Raw genomic sequence first — 23,268 nt, forward strand, 5'->3', positions numbered from 1 at the left:
CAAAATAACTTTCAAATAACATAAAAAGTATCCACAAACTTGCGATTCGTTTTTAATATAATATTTAATTTCATGTATTAACCCTCATAGCATTATGACTTTTTTTTAATTGTTGTTGCAGGAGATCTACCAGGAGACATTGGAAACTTAATTATGCTTCAAGAGCTAACTCTTGGTTACAATAACTTAAAAGGTAGTGTTTCATTAAATTATAAGTGCTAATCATTTTTCTTTTAATAAGATATTTTACGCATAAACTATCACATAGTGAATGTTAATTTTGGTTTCCCTAGTTGCCATATTTAAATTTTAATGAGCTTTCTAGCTGCATTGAGGCAATAGAAACTTCACTACACTTTAATTTTAATATTTAGCTTATAGTTACTTTCAATTTTATAGAATGATATACTAATAACTATATCAAATCTCCAAGTTTAATTTCTTAGAAAAGATAATTTAATTGCACTTTATGCTTGGGATTGATCAAAACCATAGGACAAGTAGAAATTCTCTATCTTTTATTTTCATTTAAACAAAATTCATTTTTCATTATACATGATGTGCCCATCCTCCACCATCAACATATATATGAACTGAAACTTATCAAGGCGGTTGCACAAACTTATATTTTTCATTATTTTTTGTGTTAACTTCAAATATCTTTACCAAAACTCTGGTTGCTTTTTTGCTTCTAGATTTAGTACACATGTGGAAATAACAAATCTTGGTAAGCTTGACGTGATATTCTTGTCACAGGACAAATTCAGTAAAGATCTATACTTGAAAACTTTTTTAGCATATCAACTTTGAAAAGTTAAGTTATGATCTTGTTAACAATTTTTTATCAGGTAGTTTTCTATCAAATTATGGGAATCTCACTAATTTGTATAAACTATCTTTAGAAGAAAACGTTTTGACCAGAACAATTCCAACAACAATTAGTAGCTTACAAGATCTTCAATATTTGAGTCTTGAAGGCAATAAGCTACATAGAGCAATCATTGAAGAGCTTTGTGGAATCCCAAGACTTGCTTATTTATATCTAAGTGGAAACAAGTTTTCTGGATCAATACCGTATTGCATAGGAAATGTTACCTCCTTACAAGAACTTCACTTGGATACTAATATGTTAACTTTAGAGATACCCTCTTCTTTTTGAAATTTGAAGGACATATTGATCATAAACTTGTCTACCAATAGTTTAGTTGGAAATCTTTCATTCAATATCGGCAACTTACAAGCTCTTATGTCATTTGACTTGTCAAGAAATCATATTTCAGGTATCATTCCTTCAACCATGGGTGGTTTGCCGACTTTGCAAAATCTCTCTTTAGCACATAACAGTTTGCAAGGAAATATTCTTGAATCATTTGGAAATATTAAAACTTTAACAAATTTGGACCTTTCCCAAAATAATTAGTTTGGTGAGATTCCTTTATCTTTGGAGTCACTTGTTGATCTAAAGTATATCAATCTCTCATTTAACAAACTACAAGGAGAGATTCCAAGTGGAGGTGTTTTCAAAAATTTGGCTGCTGAATCTTTTATGATGAATGAAGCTCTTTGTGGTAAACAAGAATTAGAAGTACCTCCTTGTAGAAGAGGAAAAACATCATTGGCAAAATCATTTTTATTGAAGTGCACATTACCCATATTTGTGTCAATAATTTTGATTGTTTTAGGCATGCTCCTTTTAAGACAAAGACAGCCAAATTCAAGGGATCCTTTAGAAAGGGATTCATCAATTTTAGGACTGCCAAGAAGGATTTCTTATTTTGATATTCTACAGGCAATGAATGGATTTGATGAGAGTAAACTTTCTTGGAAAGGGGAGTTATGGTGATGTGTTCAAAGGAAAGCTTTTGAATGGGATGATGGTTGCAATTAAAGCATTTAATTTTGATTCTGAAAAAATGTCAAGAAGCTTTGAAGTGGGTGCAACACAATGCATAATGTGCGCCCTTATAATTTGGTGAAGATCATAAGTAGCTATTCCAATGTTGATTTCAAATGTTTAATAATGGAGTTCATGCCTAAAGAGAGCTTTGAAAAATGGTTATATTCTCATAACTACTATTTAAATTTTCTACAAAGGCTGAATGTAATGATAAATGTAGCATCTACTTTGGAGTATCTCCATCATGGCTTATTAGCCCCAGTAGTCTATTGTGATTTAAAGCCAAGTAACATTTTGTTAGATGATGATATGGTTGGTCGTGTGAGTGACTTTGGAATTGCCAAACTTTTAGATAAAGGGCAATCTAAAACTCATACAGAGACAATACCTACAATTGGATATATTGCTCCTGATATTTATTCTAAACTCGGCTTCATCATGTTCTTTTTGCATTTGTATTTTGAGAATGCTTTCCTTTCTTAATTTATTTTTAGATTACATTGGAATTACCATAATAAATGAAAGATATGAAATCTTTCATACCCTATCACTTATTATTTAAATTAACAATATCATAGAAAATTAATATATAAAATATTCATTACTTTCTATAAGCAATACTACAATTATGTCCACAAAACATTAGATCTTCTTAATCTAGTTTCTATATATAAGAAGTTTAATTGATGATTCACGTGGCATTGTCACATGTCAAATAAATACTTGAAACCATTTCTCCCAAATTCTTCTATAGAGAAAAGTGCTGTCAATATATACATATTTTTTTATTTTTTTTTATTTGAGGAAGGTTCTTGTATACAATAGGCAACCAAAAGATATTTCTAATTTTTAATTATTTTTTTGTGTATGTATATGATATGTGAGAGGGGGATGCAAATCATGTACTATGGCATGTATTTTACTCTAACATGCACACATAAATTCATAAAAAAAAAACCCAATTTCATTTGTGGAAGTTTTTTATTTAATTTTTTGTTGGATCTAAAAACAAATCTTTCAAGTATTGCCTTATTGTAATGATTTATAAAAAATAATAGTGTAATGATTACGACAAGAAACACCAATATAAATTATTGGTTTTTGAACCATTTATCTTAATTGACAAATTAAAATGTGTATTTTTAATTTGTTCTAGTTTGTAAATTTTGATAGAGTGAAATAGATTTTTTGGTACTTGAATCCAATTCTATGCAGAATATGGATCTGCTAGAGTTGTTTCAATAAAAATAGATGTGTATAGCTTTGGAATTATATTAATAGAAGTGTTTACAAGAAAAAAAACCAATAGAAGACATGTTCACCTTATGATCGAATTTGAAGTGTTGGGTGAGTGATTCAATGCCACATGAAATAATTAATGTCATAGATTCCAATTTATTGTAGGGAGATGAACAATATATTGGTGATATATTGACTTTTAAATCCTACATTTTGGAATTGGCCTGAAATTGTTGCACTAATTTTCCTGAAATGTGAAGCAATATGACAGATGTTGTTGTATCATTAAACAAGATCAAGAACTTGATTATGCAAAGGCATCATTGTCAACATTGTTAATTAAGTATTACTCTATTTTCAATTTATGTTGTATGTTTCCCTTCAAAAACATGCTAGGCACATTACTTGTATGATGAGTGCAATTTGTAATAATTATTATTTGACATGGTTGATGAGCTTTTCTGAGCAATGAAGGAGTGCATACATTTGTTAAATTTTTTATTTACTAAATGCAATGTTATAATAGCAAGTGTTTATCAAAATATCATGCATTTTGAACCATTTACGTGCAAACCTCTTGTTCTCACACGTGGTTTGGCTTGCAGAAATCTAACACCAGTTCTGTGTGACAAATCATATGTGTAGACAACTTGTCATCATGCTTAATTTTGCTTGCATAAAGCTAAGCCCAAATCTGTGTGACAAAAATTATGTGAAACCTCTATGCTCTCATGTGTGAAATGGCTGGTAGAATGCCAAAGCCAATTCTTGTGAACAAAGCTCGTGTGGAAGCAAAAAGCCATCACAAGTAAAATTACCAGATCTAAACTTATTCCTTTCGGGAGAATGAATCATGCATGAATTACAACTTTATTCACAAGTGAAATTGTAGGCATTAAGACTTAAACTAGTCTAGGCACAAATCATGCATGGAAATGCAATGGATTCAAGCAGAATTTTGCATGATCAAGAAATATGGATGTGTGAATCATAGATCATACTAGTGAGTAGATTGAACTTGGCTTAAGATAACTTAAGACTCAATATGGAAATATGTGTTCAAGGAACAAGTGACAAATCATGTGTGACTACTATCAGTCCTCATGCGTGAAATGGCCTATTACACAATGTAATGAAACATAATTGCTAAAACTTGTGTGTAGACTAATGGCTTACTTGCGTGATTTTGAACACAGAAGTAAAGTTAAGGTATTACATAACACAAGTGATAAATCATGCGTGAATCACTCCCTAACTCTTGCGTGAAACATTAGTTAGTGTGTCCAATATGCTAGATCTGGTGAGTGACCGTGCAGAATCATGTGTGATTCTATAGCCCATACTGAATTCAGTTTCTATGATTCTCAACATGCTAGAATGACATATCTTACAAGCTTAGATATACTTAGATGAGTCTTAATGTATATAAATGAGACTTATGATGCATTCATTTTAATGATTATGAAAAGTGATTAAGCTCTCAAAGTTTTCACATTGAATCTAAAAGAATTTTAATGACTTATCCTAAAGTTCTTCATTTTCTCTTGATTCTTCATGCTCTTGAGGTATTGTCTTCATCCATGATTCTTTATATATCTACATATATAACAAATATTTCTTCTCTTGGTTTTGTAATCATCGAAACATATGATCTAATACATGCTAGTTATTAAATTTAATTTATTATATAAATCTAAATTTAAACTAACATAATAATATAATATAATATATATTAGATATGTATATACACATTATATATATACATATTTCAAAGAAAAACACACACCTACATATATGTGTATATATATTATATTTTGAATTATATATTTTCTACACACACACACACATATACAAATATTTATCAAATAAATATTCAAATAACGAGATTAATGAGAATGACTTTCTATATATGCATATGATATTGCTTTTATTGATACACATGCTACTTTATCACTTGTTTATGATTTTGCTTACTAACCGGTAATTAGAGTTATCTCCAAGTTACTGGGACATATATTTCACTCCGTTACTTTTGAACATAGGTGAAAAGAGAACGAGAAGGCCAGGAAAAGAAGCAAGGAAAGAGCAGTTTCAATTGGTAGTAGTATGACTACTATTGAATGAAATGAATGTATAAATTTATTTATAGAGTTTGAGTTACCAACTAGGATGCATAAGTGATTGTATATTGAATTATAATGTGAATCTTGCTTGTATATATATATATATATATGGTGTTGCATTATGCCAAGGGTGTCTAGTGGAGAGTATGTCGGTAGGCCTAAATGCGAAACAAGCAAGCATATGTCGTGTTGTAACTTGTTTCACTTGTGTTTATATGTGATGATTATGTGTTGATTGTGAATTGTGTTGTTATGTGAGAACTTAACAAAAATGGTGAGAACTTGACATAAATGGTGAGGCGAAGCCTAATTTAGAAGAGTGAGTACATTTGTGATTTTTGACCATATGGTGAGGCGGAGCCTTATATGTAAGAGTCAGAGGGTTGAAAGTGGAACAAGTTTAGTTGTATATTTGAATATGTGTTGCATATGTGTATTCCTCATATAAGTCCACAATTGTGTGATGTGGCTTTGAGAGGCCAAAATGTGCAAATGATGTGATATTTGTGATTTGTAGTGTCAATTAGGTATATGTAGTCCTTTTGGACTTAGTTCAAGGCTCAAAGTGGTCTAATGAGATAAGAAATGAGAATTAAGCATTTAGGGTATAAGTTTTTGAAAGAAAAAGTGATTTTTTACACCCAAATGTCTAATTTTATATCATACTGTCAAATCAAGTCCAAACTTATTCTATTAGCTATAAGCTTTGTGTAAGCACTTGAATCACTCTAATCGAAAGTCGGATGTAGAAATGGCGCATGCAGGAAGTTTGTCATTTTTACTGATAAATGATAGTAAAAATTTTAGACTAGCACACTACGGTGCATGATGTCTCATGTTGCGACACATGACACAGAAAAGTCAGGCGTGTGGCTTTGTGCCATATGCCACAGCATATGGCCCTTTTTTAGTGTTGAAATTTTATGCCTCTTTTAGTCATATGAATGTGTTTGCACTTCCGCTAGTCCTCTTATTTAAATATATATTTTAAGAAGTCGGGATCTCGTAATTTGAAAACAAATAAGGGCTATTAGTCTGATATTTTATTGTCCTTATGTTAGTTGATTGTGTGATGGGAATGGTAAAGCCCAGATTGAGTCGGGACTTTACATTATTTCTCTGTTCGATATCTATTCGAAGTGATTCTAAAGCCAACATGAAGCTTATAAAAATTTTTACTTGTAATCCGAATTTTAAAGAAATTTAATGGTTGGATTGAGGTTTGGGCATCTAAATGCAAAAGTGCAGCTTTTTATTAAAAAACTATTTTTAAAATTGTCTAAATCTCATCCTATTGGTCACAAACTTATGGGAATACTTTGAACACGCCAAATAGAACTAGGAGTACTTGATATAATATTTAATTGATAAAAAAACCCTCATATATCAAATTTAACCACCTGAGTGCCATTTCTCAAAATGGACCCTAACCCCTCAAAATGTACAAATCACACAAGAGTGATAAAAAACCATTTTAAACACCATATACTCATATTAAGTATTTACACTTGGCTCAAAGATCCTTGTGGAGCCCACATACTAACTCTCTCTATTCAAGGTGTATGTTTGCCCATAGCACACAATTCACAATGCAACTACTTCATATTAGCTTATAGAATCACATATATTCATATATACACACACACACACACACCAAATTAAATATTTTCTTGTAGTACAAACTTGGTTTACCAAATGAATCCATCGAAACCACATGCCATAACTGAGTTTCCTAGTTACAAGTTTACAAGCAAATAAAAATTCATACAAAGGCATACAATCCACACATATCCCATTAGCACCCTAATCCTAAATACATTACAATGTACTTGCTCAAAAGATAGGGGTTGTAATTCTTTACAATTTACAAGCAAATCCCTAGCTCGGCTCTTTTCCCCGTCCACCACTAGATCCTTCGCCTGAACCTGTAAATATTGTAAAAAAAGGGGTGAAATAACCACAATTTTAATCATAGAGAAATATATAATCCCTATTACAAAGAAAGTCATAGTCAAGTAAATAAATAATAAATTCAAAATAACATATAATTAAAATAATTAAAATGTTTGAATGCATGACATAGGCTAATATGGCCTTTTTTGACCAATAGAATGCCCCCTAGCACTCATTAGCTTGCAAGTAAACCACGTACCCACTTATAGCTTCATAAGCACAAAGTATAATTTAGGGCATGATTTGATCTATTGAATTGCTTGTGCCCCTTGAACATGGATCTTAAGAATTCGAAACTAACTCCCTCCTAAAGTCAACTCGACTTACCCTTCATGTGAGGGATACCTTGGCCTAGACGCTCAACCTCACACTTCTTATGTCAAATCCCCTCCCCTACTGAAAGGTGTCAAATACTCAATCCACTAATCCCTTTAGTGAACTAAGCCCACAAATAGGTAAGGCAACACTAAGTACTGACAGTGAGTTATAAAATATCACAAAACCACATCTCCCTATTGATGAATTCCTACTAAGATCATGCTCCCAACTTTTTTCTACCTTCCCCAAGTATTGACCACTTTAACACTCTAAAGTAGTATAACACTTATAATTCCTCCTTTAAGCGGTTCCTTAGCCTATCTAAGGTACCTAACCTAGTTGTAGTTCCTTAAGTACAACTCCTCGTCTCTATGATCATAATGCATGATAATAATCTCATTTTCATAAATAATATCATTATTAAATAGATAATAAATATTGATGCATTATTATTAAAGTAATACCCTATAAACCCTTCTAAAACATATTTATTTGCATTTAATTGTTTAAAACATGTATGCATGCTAGATAATATTATCCACTCAAAAATAGCTAAATAAAGCAATAGAACTATAAGTTCCCTTATTACCTCAACCCTTTTATACCAAAAGTGTTTCTCCTTATACAAAAATATGACTTGGCTTGTTCCTTATCCTTCAATTGCTTCCCACCAACAATTTTCTGCAACATATAAGTGACCCACATTACTTATCATAGCGAATAGCATAAAAGAAGACTATAACTTATATCACATAACTAAGGTCAATAGGCCATAATCCATTCTAATGGTCTATATATTAAACCAACCATTCACATAGTACTACTTAACCACCAAAATCATTTATCAGCTATCATTAGGCCAATTTCTAAACCATACAACATTTAATCAACCAAAAACCTTTGCTTGGCATTACCAACTTTCACAATGAGCCATTATAATGAAAACCAAAGATTAATTTAAATATTATTGGATTAAAATAGCACAATTATAACTAAATAAATAAGCTCAACCATTAAAGCACAAAACTCAATCTCTTAGGGTTTAATTTGTGCCCAAAACACCCTTTTTTCATCCAATTGCCCACTCAAAACATTAGAGTACCATATAAAATGTAACACTTGCCCTGAGTGTTATTCAAAAATCACATAATTCAAATAAATTAAGTGTGATTAAGGAGTTGATCCTCTAACCAACTTAAGAAATAAATCATTTAAAAACCTTAAAAAATTTATAGGTTCTACCTATAGCACACGGAAGCAAGCTAGATGAAAGTGGAATAAAAAGATGCTGTCATGACAGCATTAAATTATTGTCATGACAGCCCTCCTGGGCTAACTTTTAGGAGGCACCATTCTATCATTCGACCTCCAATCAAAGTAATTTTAAAACTCACACGTCAAATTTAAAAGGTACTATAAGTGTACCAAATTTCAAAAAAATCCAATGATTGGATTAAAAATTAGACACGTTAAAAGATTGGCTATTTTTGTTGTCATGACAGCTATTTTAGCTGTCATGACAGTACCTCCGAACTAACTTCTGGGGTGCACCATTTCATCATCCGACGTCCGATCGGAGAGATTCTAAAGCCCACATGTCACTTTTAAATGGTGCTATTAACATACCAAATTTTGGAAAGATCCAACGGACGGATTGAATTTCGTGCATGTTGAAACATTATTAATTATTGCTGTCATGACAGCTCCTCTGGACCAACTTCTAGAGCGTGCCATTTCTCCGTCCGATATCCGATTGATGTGATTCCAAAGCCCACATGAAGCTTATGAAAGTTTTTATTTGTGATCTAAATTTTAGAGAAATCTAACGGTCGGATTAAGATTTGGACACCCAGATGTAAAAGTGTAAGTTTTTGGTAAAAACCATTTTCAAAATTGTCCAAATCTCATCCTAATGGTCACAAACTTTTGGGAACACTTTGGACACATCAAATAGGGCTAAAAACACCTGATAGAACATTTAAATGGTAGAAAAACCTTTTATACTAAAATTTGGCCACTCAAGTACCATTTCCCAAAATGGACCCTAAACCCTCAAAATGCACAAATCGCACAAGAGTGGCCAAAAAGTATTCCAAATATCATATACACATATGAATACACACGCTAAACATTTTCACTTGGGTCAGAGATCTCTGTGAGGCCCACGCACCCACTCTCTCTATCCAAAGTATATGTTTGCCCATAACACACCATTTGCAATGCAACTACTTTGCATTTGCTCGTGGAATGACATATATATCAAAATAAATATTTGCTTGTAGTGGAAACTTGGTCTACTAAATAAATCCATCAAAATTACATACCATAGCCAAGTTTCCTAGCCACAAGTTTACAAGCAAACAAAAATTCATACACAAGCCATACAATCCACACATACTCATACACATATACATAATCATATCCTACTGGCACTCTAATCCTAAATACATTACAATAGATTTGCTCAAAAGAAAGGGGTTGTAGTTCTTTACAATTCACAAATAACCCCTAGCTCTGCTCCTTTCCCCGTCCTCCACTGGTTCCTTCGCTTGGACCTAAAATATTAAAAAGAAAGGGGTGAGACAACCACAATCTCAATAGGAGAAATCTACATTGATTATTATAAAGTAAGCTATAATCGAATAAACGAATAATAAATTCAACATAGTATAAAATTTAGCCATTTAAAATGCATGAATGCATGACGTAGGCCGGTATGGCCTTTCATGACCAACAGAATGCCCCCTGGCACTCTTTAACTCGCAGGTAAACCTTAGACCTACTTATACCTCCACAGGCACAAAACATAATCTAAGGCATGATCTAATCCATCGAACCGCCTATGCCCCTTCGACGTGAATCCTGAGCAGTCAAAGCTAACTCCCTGCCAGAACTAGCCCGACTTACTCTCCATGTGAGGGCTGCCTTGGCCTAGGCACTCAACCTCACACTTTATATGTCAGATTCCCTCTCCCACTGAGAGGTGTCGAACACTCAATACACTAACCACTTTAGTGCACTAAGCCCACAATACATAAGGCAACACTGAGTACTGGCAGTGTGCCATAGAATATCAAAAGTCCACTCCTTCTCATTGGTGAACTTCCACTAAGATCATGCCTTTTATAAATTTCCCTTAAATGGTTCCTTAGCCTATCTAAGGTACCTTACTTAGTTACCCTTCCTTAAGTGCAACTTCTATTCTTTATGATTACAATACATGCAAACAAATCTCGTTTCCATAAAAACATTGTCGTTAAACAATTAGAAAACATATTTGCACGATAATCAAAGTAGTACCCCATAACCCCTTATAAAGCACAATTAATCTTTTAAAACACGTAATGTATGATAGCTAGTAATATTTATTCAAAAATAGCTAAAATAAAGTAATAAGAAATATAAATTCCCTTGTTACCTCAACCCTTTGGTACTAAAAGGGTTCTTTTTGTACAAAATAGGACTCAACTTGTTCCTTAACTTTTAAACAAATTCTACCAACAATTCCTACAACATATAAGTGATCCACATCACTTATCATGTCAAATAGCATTAATGAAGACTATAACTCATACTACACAACTTGGGTCAATGAGTCATAATCCATCCTAATGGTCTATATATTAAACCAACCATTCACATAGTATCACTTAACCACCAAAACCATTTATTAGCCATCACTAGGCTAATTTCCAATTTATATAATTTTTAATTAATTAAAAACCTTCACTTAGTGTCACCAACTTTCACTATTAGCCCTTATAATGAAAACCAAACCTTAATTTAAATCTTATAGGGTTCAAATAGCAAAATTATAACTAAATCAATAAGTTTAAACCATTGAGGAGAAAAACCCAATCTCTCAGGGTTTAATTTGCGCCCAAAACACCTTTTTTCATCTAATTATCCACTCAAAACATTAGATCACTATATAGAAACTCAAAACATCCTCCCTAGGATTCAAAGAAACAAAAGCTTACAAGAATGAAGCCTTTGGGATCAAAACCTACAAATTTCCTCTTCCAAAAATTGAAGAAATTATGAGGAAGGGAAAAGGATTAAAGTAGGGAGTTTATCTATCATATAGCCGAGCTCGCAACGGTTGCAAAGCTTCCTAGATCCAAGCCTAACTCCCTCTCTTTCTCTTCTTTTCTTCCTCTCTCCCTCTTGTGCGTTTCCTTTCTTTCCTTGTTCTGCATTTTCTGCGTCCATATGGCTCTTTAAAATGCTGATCTAATGCCTTCGGGAAAATTACAAGAAAGGGCCCAACATTTTTTATTATAGCACAAAAGCCCGAGTCAACTTTGGTAATTTTTCCCATAGTTAAAAATCAAATAAAACCAAACTTTTGCTAAGAAAAATTCAAACTCTGGACCTCTATCAAATTATTCTAAATTTTAATTTAATTATAGATATTTTATTTTATTTTTTTAAAATAAATTCGAGTCTTAAAATTTTTGGGATGTTACATAAAAACTCAAAACAGCCTCATTAGGACCTAAGGAAACCAAAGTTTACAAGAACAAGGCCTATGGGATTAAATCAAGAATTTTTGTCCTCCAAAATTTTAAGAAAACCAAGAGGGAAAGGAAAGGATTGAAATAGGGAGCTTACTTGATGCGTAGCTGAGCTCACAACCACCGCAAAGTCTAACCTCTCCCAATATCTATCCAACATTTAGAATGTTTAACTCAATCACCACACACTCAGAAAAACCAAACTGTATTAAAACTTTTGTTTGAAAAGCTTGGGATCCGAGACTTGTATTTGAAAATCATCAAAAGCATTTGAATTCTAAATCATAATAATTATTGCACAGCGAAAGACAAACGATTGCATTCACCACATCCAATGCATGCATTTAAATCAAAGAAACAAAGTCTGAACAAGAGGGTGCACCGCGGCATGCACCACATGCATTACAGCCTGTGGCATAGAGCCACGAGCTCCCATCCTTATGTCATGTGCCACAACATAACACACCATGTGCTGCGACGCACATGACAGCAATTTTTGCTATCACGTGATAGTTCATAGGGTAAACTTCTGGCGTGCGTCGTTTCCACATACAATGTTCGATCGAAGTGATTCAAGCACCTATACGAAGCTTATTTTATAAGCTAACTAATGAGATAGGTTTGAACATGATCCAATAGTTTTATCAAATTTTAGACACTTGGGTGCAAAATGCTACTTTTATTAAAATTTTCACACACCCAGTGCTCAAATCACACCTTTTGTCCCATTAAAATGTTCTAGGCCTTGAACTAAATCCAAAAGAACCTAACACACCTGATTGACCACAATTTATATCATACACTAGTACAAAAATGACTTTTTACAGTGGTTAAAAATGACTTTTTACAGCGGTTAAAGAGACGTGTTGTTCCAGGGGATGTAGAAAGTCCCTCTTTTTACATCGGTTATAAACCCGATGTAAAAATTAAGTTTTTTATATCGGTTATAGAGCCGATGTTGAAAATTATATACAAGAAAATTAAAAAAAATTTACTTAACTTTTTACACCGGTTCAGATTCCAACCGGTGTAAAAAGTGTACTTTTTACACCGGTTATTATACAACCGTTGTAGAATATAATATTTTTTACACCGGTTATTGTAATAACCGGTGTAAATAACCGGTGTAAAAAATATTATATTCTACAATGGTTGTGGTAATAACCGATGTAAAAAGTATTTTATTTTTTTATACTGTATTTATTTTATTGATTTTACCCATTCCTGTGCATAGAAATTGCCAAATCAGACAGCCCAATTAATTTACAATTGTTTATCGAGTATCTATCAACTATACAAAGCTATTTAACTATTAAAAAAACTAACAATTGTCTAAATTGTCAAAATTGCCATTCATGTGCATAAAAATTGCCAAATCAGACAGCTCAATTCATTTACAATTGTTTATCAAGTATTTATCAACTATACAAAACTATTTAACTATTAGGAAAACTAATAATTATCTAAATTGTGTCAACTATCAAAATTAAAACATGTCTAAAAGTAACAAAAAACCTCACAAGTTCTCCACAAAATAGGTTGCCCAACGTATGCGGATATCTTCAATTTCAGCTTCAGAAAATGCATCCGAATTATCGAACATCTAAAATTTGATTCATAAAGTAGGCATATTAATCAATCTCAAATAACATAATAAAATAAAATTTTTTTTTTAAAAATATATATATATATATATATATATTTACCTCTTTTGTAAATTCGGTCATGCCTAATGTGATAATATTGAGCATGTGCCTCATGACATATAGACCGCACAAGTTCGTCCTTACCAGTTGTCTATGACTCTATATAAGAACAAATCATAAAAAATTAGTAAGAAATCTTAATAATTGAACATATTAATAAAGTATAGCATCACCTTTGGCTCAATCCATGTGGGTCCTTTAGCTCATGTCCATGCTTTTGTAAGACTACAATTTGATATGCTCTCATTGCCCTATGATCAAGATCACCAAGTTAGTAAAAATATTCAAAAAAAATTAAATTAAATAGTTTAGTAAAAGTATTCTTACAAGTCTATCGTCTTCTTCATTTCTTTCCCAAGTTTGTAATGGAGGGAGCATAAAAAGACGACAGTGTTGCTCTTCATTGAAAGAACAAATAACTGCCAATGGTCCCTGCTAAATATGATACAAGTTAAAGTAAATCCATATTAAAAAACTATTAATTATAAATTGATCCTTACGAGTGCACATATGGAGCCATAAAAACGTCCTTTTTGACTTCACATATTCTCTATTGGAGGTACGCGGCCCTTAACTCTGGAGTATTACCTTTCTCTGTCATGTGATGAGGGCAAAGGAATCCAAACTTATCACCTTTGCCCGATGTAATGCACAAATGATGAAGATACCTAAAACAATGCAATTATATTAGTTTACTAAACTTGATGATTAAGTTTACTTACAATAATGCAATTATATTAAAGAAAAATATACTTACATCATAAATAGTTCAATGTGTGGTGTGGTAAGCTGATTATTCGACAGAAGTCGAACCAAATCTTCCCGTTCAATTGTCACTATCATGTCTTTCTTGCCCACAACCTCCGGATCCATTTCTAAACCTTGAATTCGAATGATAAATCATACGCCATTAAGATCATTCGCTGATGCGGAGTCAACGAGGGTTGTGGAAGCTTTAGGAGATTCGGCAAGGAAAGCTTATACATAATAAAAAGACAAGAAATAGTTAATAAAAAACATATATTAGGAAGTTGCTACATAATAAAAATTCATGAAATTTCGTACCACAGCTTGAACCAGATTCACAAGTCTCTTGGGCCACAGGATAAAATTGCCAACAGCTTCAACCACAGTCTTCACCTCATTAGTTTTAAACCAAATAAATGATCACATACAACAACCTGAGGCTTTATGAAGCCACTAACAGTACTTCCAACAACAATCAATATCATTAAAAACTAAATTTAAGAAAATTAGAGGAAAGAATAAATTCAAAAAAAAAATTGACAGAGTCTTCCCTAAATATTGGACTTCCTAAAAGTTTTAGAAAATTTTACACGAGAAAATTAACAATTTTAAACCAAATAAATGATCACATGCAACAACCTGAGGCCTTATGAAGCCACTAACAGTACTCCCAGCAACAATCAATATCATTAAAAACTAAATTTAAACATTATAAAATTTAAAAATTTATATTCAACACATACCTGGGTGGCAGCAGCTGCAGCAACGACTCAACACTGAGAGGGAGGGAGAAGGAGTAATGGAGGGGGGCAAGAGGGAGGGAGAAGGGGAGGGGGACGGCCGAGGAAGGGGGAGGGGGCGGCGAGACGAGGGGGAGGGGGAGGGGGGCGGCGGGACGAGGGGGAGAGGGAGGGGGTTGGGTGGACCTAGTGGGAGGGGGTTGGGCAGCGAGGGAAGGAAGGGGAGGGGGCGGCGGGACGAGGGGGAGGGGGCTGGACGAACTGAGGGGGAGGGGGAGTAGGCGGCGAGGGGAGGAGCTGGAGGGGGAGGCGGGACGAGGGGAAGGGGCTCCGGCGAGGGAGAAGACGAGGGGGAGGGGGAGTGGGCGGACAAAGGGGAGACGAGAGGGAGGGCGCGAGAAGGAGGAGAGGGAACTGATGAATGGAGGAAGGAAGAGAGGATTTTAAAAAATACCTTTTACACCGGGTGCCTAGACACTCGGTGTAAAAAGATAACTATTTACACCGGGTGTCCCAGAACCCGATGTAAAAAGTTCTCTTTTTACAACAGGTGGGTGTAAAAAGTTATCTTTTTACACCGGGTGTCGAGGCATCCGATGTAAAAAGTATCACATAATTCAACATAATTACAAAAATGCCACCGCCTTTATTTTTTACATTGTTTGCCTTCCAACCAATGTAAAAAGTACCCCATAAATTTTATATTTTGTACTAGTGATATATACATATAAATCAAGACATGGCTACTCAACAGACCAAATTCACATTAGATAACTTTTCACAACTTTTCTCAATACACTAATTTGACCACATTCTCCATAAATTTCACCACTAATCTACTTGTTACCACATTTACAATTCATTCACAAAACCACATATTCATAAATATGGACTAAGATTTACAAAACCACCATCATTCAACAATTCACAACTATACACATGCATGCAAATCCTATAGCAACTTCTTATACACATGATACAAAAGAAAAGTTCATTACACAAACTTCACGTTTACATGGCTTTCGCAACTTTAAGCTAGCCTAGTATCTTTCTCTTTACTCAGCTCACTATTGTGTCTTGCAAAAATGTAACCATGGGGGCTGAGGTAAATATCTCAGTAACAGAATAACTCACTACTACTGATTATCACATACAACCATAAGCAAGTATTGCATAATATATAGGTAAACATAGTCTATAATATAGTTTTCACTTCAAATCACATCATCATAGTATTTCACCACTTTCACAAACTATATTCACCATAATTCACCACTTATAGTGATAGTATGATCACTATTAACTAAACCTTCAAATCACCCTAACTCAAAACTATATGCTCACCTTAGACTAAGATACATACTCATTAGCCTTGAGCTCACCTTTAATAATAGAATCACTTGGCCAAAGGATTTCTAATTCACTTCAACATCGCATCATAAATGTTAAGGGGCCTAAATCTCCAATACCGTAACTCAATAAGCACTAAAGAGATAATCTCGAACATCGTATCTTGAAAGGCACTAAGGAGATACAATTCTCCAATACTACACCTCGTCAAGTACTAGGGATAATAATGCCATATGGTCTTTCACTACTCCTCTCCCACACCTATGATCATGTTTTCGTATAGTCACATTTCCATACGTATATAAAACTATATATATATATAATACATATATTTATAAAACATGTAATTCATAAAAATCAATTCTTTAGAAATCAATTTCATGCAGTAATGCTTATTTAGCAAACATTCTTATTCTAAAACATTTTCATGCATTAATACTCATACTTTCAAATAGTTATAACAGATAATTGAATAAAGAAAGTTATTCAGTTACTTTAACCATTCTGTCATAACAAAGGTTACCCTTGGATTTTTCACATGCCTATAGTCACCATACTAGCTCTCTACCTTAAGTCACATGTATAATATGCCAATCTCCATACAATTGGCATAATTTTTCAATTAACTATTTTGACCAAAGTACTAAACTATTGCTTAAAGCCATTTTTAGCCCTTCATTCACTTCCACTAAATCACACTAGGCCCATCACCACTCATTTCCACTTTGTATCACTTCTACAAGTTCCAATTCATTTCCTTCTTCATTCCACCTATGTTTCCTCTAGGTTTAGGGAAAAATTAAGCTTACAGTTTTAAAGATTTACCGTTTAAACCCAAATCAGTCATAAAACCCTATTTGGAACTTTGAGAATCTTTTTATTATAGAGGGATAAAAAACAAACCCCTTTAACTTTCCTAATTTTATTTCTCCATAAACTATTTTAAGAGAAATTACAAGAGAATAGAAGCTTACGATGGTATAAAGCTTACCCAATAAGACACCGATTAAAATTCCTTCCTTGGCTTTAGAAATTCAAGCCCTATGCATAACCTCTTTTCCTTCTCCTTTTCATGTTTTCCTTAGTTTCCCTTCTATTTTCTTAAGTTCTCTTTAAACTTATTAACCAAGTTTTTAATCCATGTGCCATGTCATGTAATGCCCTCACTGACATTACCGTGCACTCTACTACAATCTTACCAATCAAATTAAAATCATTTACTTTGAAAATATTGAAAGCCATGGGATCCCAATAAAAACTTTCAGAAATCATTTTATAACTTACTCAAGAAAAAATCTATGTACACACAGCGGAAGCAATAAACCTATGCGCATCAAGGATTTAGAAAACACATGCATCACTGAAAAACAAAGTGAAATTTAGCACCGTGTGCCACGACTCGTACCATATGTGCGACGGCATATGGTATCGAGGCCACAGTCGCTCACTCTATGTCGCTCTACGGCATGCGAGTACATACGCCATGGCGCAAACACCTGAATTTGCTATCAAATGGCAGTTTCTAATATGAAATTTAGATGCCTGCCATTTCCATATATGATATTTGATTGGGATAGTTCAAGTGCCTACATGAAGCTTGTTTTGAAATCTAACTAATGACACCAGTTTCATCTCAATCAGATATCTCTATCAAAAATTGGACACCCAAGTGCATTTTGATCAGTTTCTGCTAAAAATTTGCCACTCAAGTATCTCAATTCAAAACCAAGTGTCATTAGCCACTTTTTGGGCCTTGCCCAAGTCCAAATGAATAATACACACCTAATTGACAATACACACACACAGTATAACACACATACACAAATTTGGCCTATAAATTACCCATTTCACCATTTAGGCCAAATTCACATTTCCATTTCTTTGATCTCATATATGGCTAAATTACTACATATAATCTCCACCCATCTCCTATTCACACATAATTACATCCATCTGCTAGCCCATCCAAACATTTCATCAATCACATATATATACAAGGGCAAGGGAGCTCAAAATCACAAAACATACCACAATTATATCTGTATGCACACGTATAAATCCTATGACAACTTATACATATACAAGAATAATAACAACCAAATTCATTACACCAAAACCTTACAAAGGCTTAGTGAAAGATCTCAACTCAGCCAATGTCTTTCCCCTTCAAGTCACTAGCACCCGAGCCTAAAAAATGTAAATAACCATGGGTGAGATAAAAATCTCAATAATCAATATAGTTCATTAAATGCTTATTTACACAAATAAATATATCAAAGTAATAAAATAAAGTAATATCACACACACACACACACATCAAAATATGAAACAATTCCTCCTTTTCAAAACAGTTCCACACCAATATACACTAGCATGATCATTTAGCCACTGAACCTCCAATGCCTTCTAACATGAAACCATAAGCTGTCTTGGATTAACTACTTATTAACCCGAGCACACTTTCGATAGAAGAAACACCCGGCCAAAGATAATCTAACCCACCTATGGACTATGGTTTTTTCTTATTCACACACTTATGATAAAGGCTTCGTTAACTCCTAACTGCACCCTATCAGGCATTAGGGAGTTGCCAAATTTCTCGAATGTCTCATAGTGACAGTCCCATAATATGCTGTACCGGATTATCTATGGTAACAACCAGTATAATGCTGCACCGGATGTCCCATAGTGTCAGCCGACCATATGGATTTTTCACTCACATATCTCCACACACACACATCCCCACATATCTGGGGGAACTCCTAACCTCTATGATCATGCTCTTTCATAATTTTTACTATTTTCTTTCATATTACCACAACGTGTAATGTCATAACACACACACACACATATCATTTGAAATCAATTAACCTTACAAATCTCATTTCACAAACCATTGTTCATGTTAAAAACATTTCAATAACAAATCATGCACAAAACTCTTAAAACAACAAATTCATCAATTTGTATTTACTTTTACATAGTTATAATAGTTAATAAGCACAATAAACTATATAATTACTTCAACCTTTCTGTTCGATAGAAAGAGTTACCCATACAATTTTAACCCCGTTTAAGCTTTTTTCTCGCAATTCATGCGTCACACACTAGAATCTATATAGAATTGGCATTAAGAGTAAATTCCTTTATTGACCAAAAGTGCCAATTATCACATTTAAACACTTAATAGTTATCAAATCTATGTTTCACACTTGATTACACACATTACTACTGATTATCTGTCATTCCAAGCTTTAACACTTTTAGCAATTTTTTCTCACTACTCTCTTTCTAGATTGAGGAAATTTCTTGCTTACATCTCCAAAGCTTTATAGTTTCAACTCCAACTAGTCACAAAGCACTAGTTTAGTTTTAAAGAACCTTTTTTATTACTATAGGGTAAGAAATCACCCCTTAAAACTCTCGAATTCACTTTCTCACTGGTTAAAACTAAGAGAAAATAGGGTAGATTCAAAGGTTAAGGTAGTGCATGACTTACTCAATAAGTAACAAGTCAGAGATACCATCCTTGCTCTTGATTTAGCTTGCCCTAACATAGCCTTAGCTCTTCTCCACCCTAGACCTCTCCTCCCACTTTTCTCCCTTCTGTTTTTCAAGCTGGACACATTCCTATTAATCTAAGTTTTGCTCCACGTGCTATAATGCATCTATCACTCGCCATGGCGTATGGTATAGTAAGGGAAATCCTCACTATGCTCACACGCTTTGCTTTGGGACTCCGATCTTCTACTCATATCTATTTATATAACATTCCAATGAGTCAAAATAACACTTCACTACTCAGAATCCTATTCTCACATTAAATCATTAATCCATTCTTAATCAATCATTAATATAGGATTTAGAAATTCAAGATGTTACACAGCACATGCATCATTAGCTATAGCACGTGGCACAGTGAAGGAAATCCTTACCACGAGCACACATTTCAATTCAAAACGTGGTTCTTTCTCCCATATTTGATCATTTAACATTCTAATGAGCTAAAATATCAAATTACCATTCAAAATCCTAGTCACTTCTTAATTACTAATTTGCCCTCAATTAATAAGTAATTCTAGGATTAATAAATTCAGATGTTATACAAAGCCTCTCAAATTCAAGCTCTAGCTTCCCTCTTTTCCTCCTCTTACTCTCTTATTTCTTGCTCTTCTTTGTGCATTGCTTCTTTGTTTCATTTCTTTCCTTTTATTTTATTTCATTTTTACTTTCTTTTCCTCTTAGAAAAACTGAACCAAACACATTAAGGAAATTACAAGGAAGGGCCCAAAACTTTTTGTTATAACACAAAAGCCTAAGGCAACTTTGATAATTTTTCCCATAATTAAAAATAAAATAAAATAAAACTTTTACTTAGTAAAATTTGACTCTTGACCTTTATCAAATTATTCTAAATTTTAATTTAATTATATATATATATATATATAATCTTAAATTTGGGTCTTACAAAATTTTCAGGATGTTATATTAAGCTATTCTTTCCTTGCTTCCTTTCCCAGCTTTCTTGTACTCTCTTCACCTGTATACAAAGGTAACGAAGTGAGACATACTTCCCAGTAACTTAGATAAACCCCAATTATTGATTAGTAAGCAAAATCAAATATAATAGATGAAGTAGCATCGATTTCAATAAAGAGCAATATAAATAGATATACACAATGGCACGCTTATTCGTCCATTATGCTCATGTACTCTTGGTTCCTACTAGTGGAGCAAGCTCAATACTTGGACTAGAACTTCTAGCCTTACATAAAACAAGGCCTACCAAACCACTATCTCAGACTAGGTATCACAAATATAGGTAGTCTCCTGAGTCCTTACTAGCAAAGCATGCTCAATGCTTGGACTAACAAGACTTCCTAGCCTTACACAGAGTAGCACCACGACCCCCTATCCTAGTCTAGGGTATACTCGTGGGTGCATATATACGATTGGGTTCTCCTTAATGGATCATCATCAATGCTTAGGATACTCTAGGACTTCCTAACCTTACATAGAGTAGGGTCGTAACCCCCTGCCTTAGTCTAAGGTAAACTCATAAATGCAAATGCACATGCCTCTTCACAGATATTGTAAGCATTACCTATACACACGCATGCATTACTCTTTCACAATACTGCTACTCTATCATTTCATAAAACACAATGCATATAATCTACATAAAATACTTGTAAATAATTTTACAAACTAGTAGACAAAAGGATTACTCCAATTACCTTTTACCCTTATTACTAAGGGTTACCATTTCTATAAAAGGTGTCCTAAATTAGGACTTAGATCATCACACTATGGTGAATCAAGAACTAACCCAAAGCAATTATCCTATAAGAGATTAACCTAAACAAATCTTTAACATGTATTTTCACAAACTATATAAAATAAAGGGATCCCAAGTATTTAAAATATTTAAAGAATTCATATCATTCAATTAAATATATGTAAAAGCATGATTAAGAAACACATCTCAAGATGGGAGGAAAACTTTCCCTTTATTTTCTCTCTATGCCCTACTCCACATGATATATATCTTCACTAACATAACACTTGACCATCCAAATCCTTCCATAGCTAGCAGCGGGTGGCCAAGATTTCAATCACATTTATCGCAATGATTATCAACAAGTCATCATATTATATGTATATATATATATATATATCATCTATTCATCAAATACCTCATCACATGCATGAATTTCCCTTTTCATTCATATATAATTAATATCAACCACTCACCTTTGGATATCAAAATATAAGGGGAGACCATAACAACATTCCAATTCTTAAATCATGCATATAATAACTATTTCCACTTGTATAAATATTTTGGCCTACTAATATAAGCATAAGCGCCAAATCACATTTGCAAGGGCCCAAAATACATTTTCACCCAATACAAAACCCATAATGCAAGTGAATTAAGAATATATTATCCTAGTTGGCATCATCATAAAGTAATGACACATATCAAAATAAAAAGAGAAAGGCCTACATAAGTGATTATTGTCACTTGGCCTAATACTCCTTTCCTTTATTCTTTCCAGATGAGCTAGCTCTTATAATATGTTAAAGAGATAGGTAAGTACAACCACTCAGTAACTAAGATATATCTAAGTTATACAAATGCATGATAATTAACTATGAATGCAAGTAGCTAATAAATTCATAAAGATAACCATGTAAATAATCATACCAAAAACATGTTAATCATATTAACATCTAACTCATGTGCATAATCTCAAGAATAAAGTCAAGTACAAAATTGGCATGATTGCCTACAAGTACTGAATATTAGTACAAAATTGGCACAAGTAGCCACATATACATTGTTCACATATTTACCACATGTTCTTATTTCCACAATTACAATTATAGTCTCAAACATAGCCATCAATCACTTAAATGGAATGATAATAATAATATGCATGATCAATCTCTTCCTTATATCCACCTTTATGTTCTCTGACATGAAATCTATGGGCCAATAATCAAAAGGGATCGTCCATGTGGTGAGACTACTTAAGGCCTTAATCATATCATGAGGGGCTACCAGGCCAGAGTTGCTTTACTCACTTATGAATATGGTTTTCCCTAAATCACACACTATGAGGTATCATACCTAAGATTAGCTCTACCCAAAACTCTAGGTAGGCTAGTAGG

General features: G+C 33.4%; 1 long non-coding RNA gene across 1 annotated transcript; it reads right to left on the reverse strand.

The window, feature by feature from the left end:
• Nucleotides 1-14,079: 14,079 nt before the first annotated feature.
• Nucleotides 14,080-14,628, reverse strand: LOC129317900 (uncharacterized). Its single transcript, XR_008595085.1, has 3 exons — nt 14,511-14,628; nt 14,254-14,421; nt 14,080-14,185 (listed from the first exon to the last, which is right to left on the reverse strand). It is a non-coding gene; the product is annotated as an uncharacterized LOC129317900 (long non-coding RNA).
• Between the last annotated feature and the right edge of the window lie 8,640 nt (nt 14,629-23,268).

The sequence above is a fragment of the Prosopis cineraria genome, unplaced genomic scaffold (assembly GCF_029017545.1).
Source record: "Prosopis cineraria cultivar Desert tree isolate PC_DT_omini unplaced genomic scaffold, ASM2901754v1 PC8, whole genome shotgun sequence".
Classification (NCBI taxonomy): domain Eukaryota; kingdom Viridiplantae; phylum Streptophyta; class Magnoliopsida; order Fabales; family Fabaceae; genus Prosopis; species Prosopis cineraria.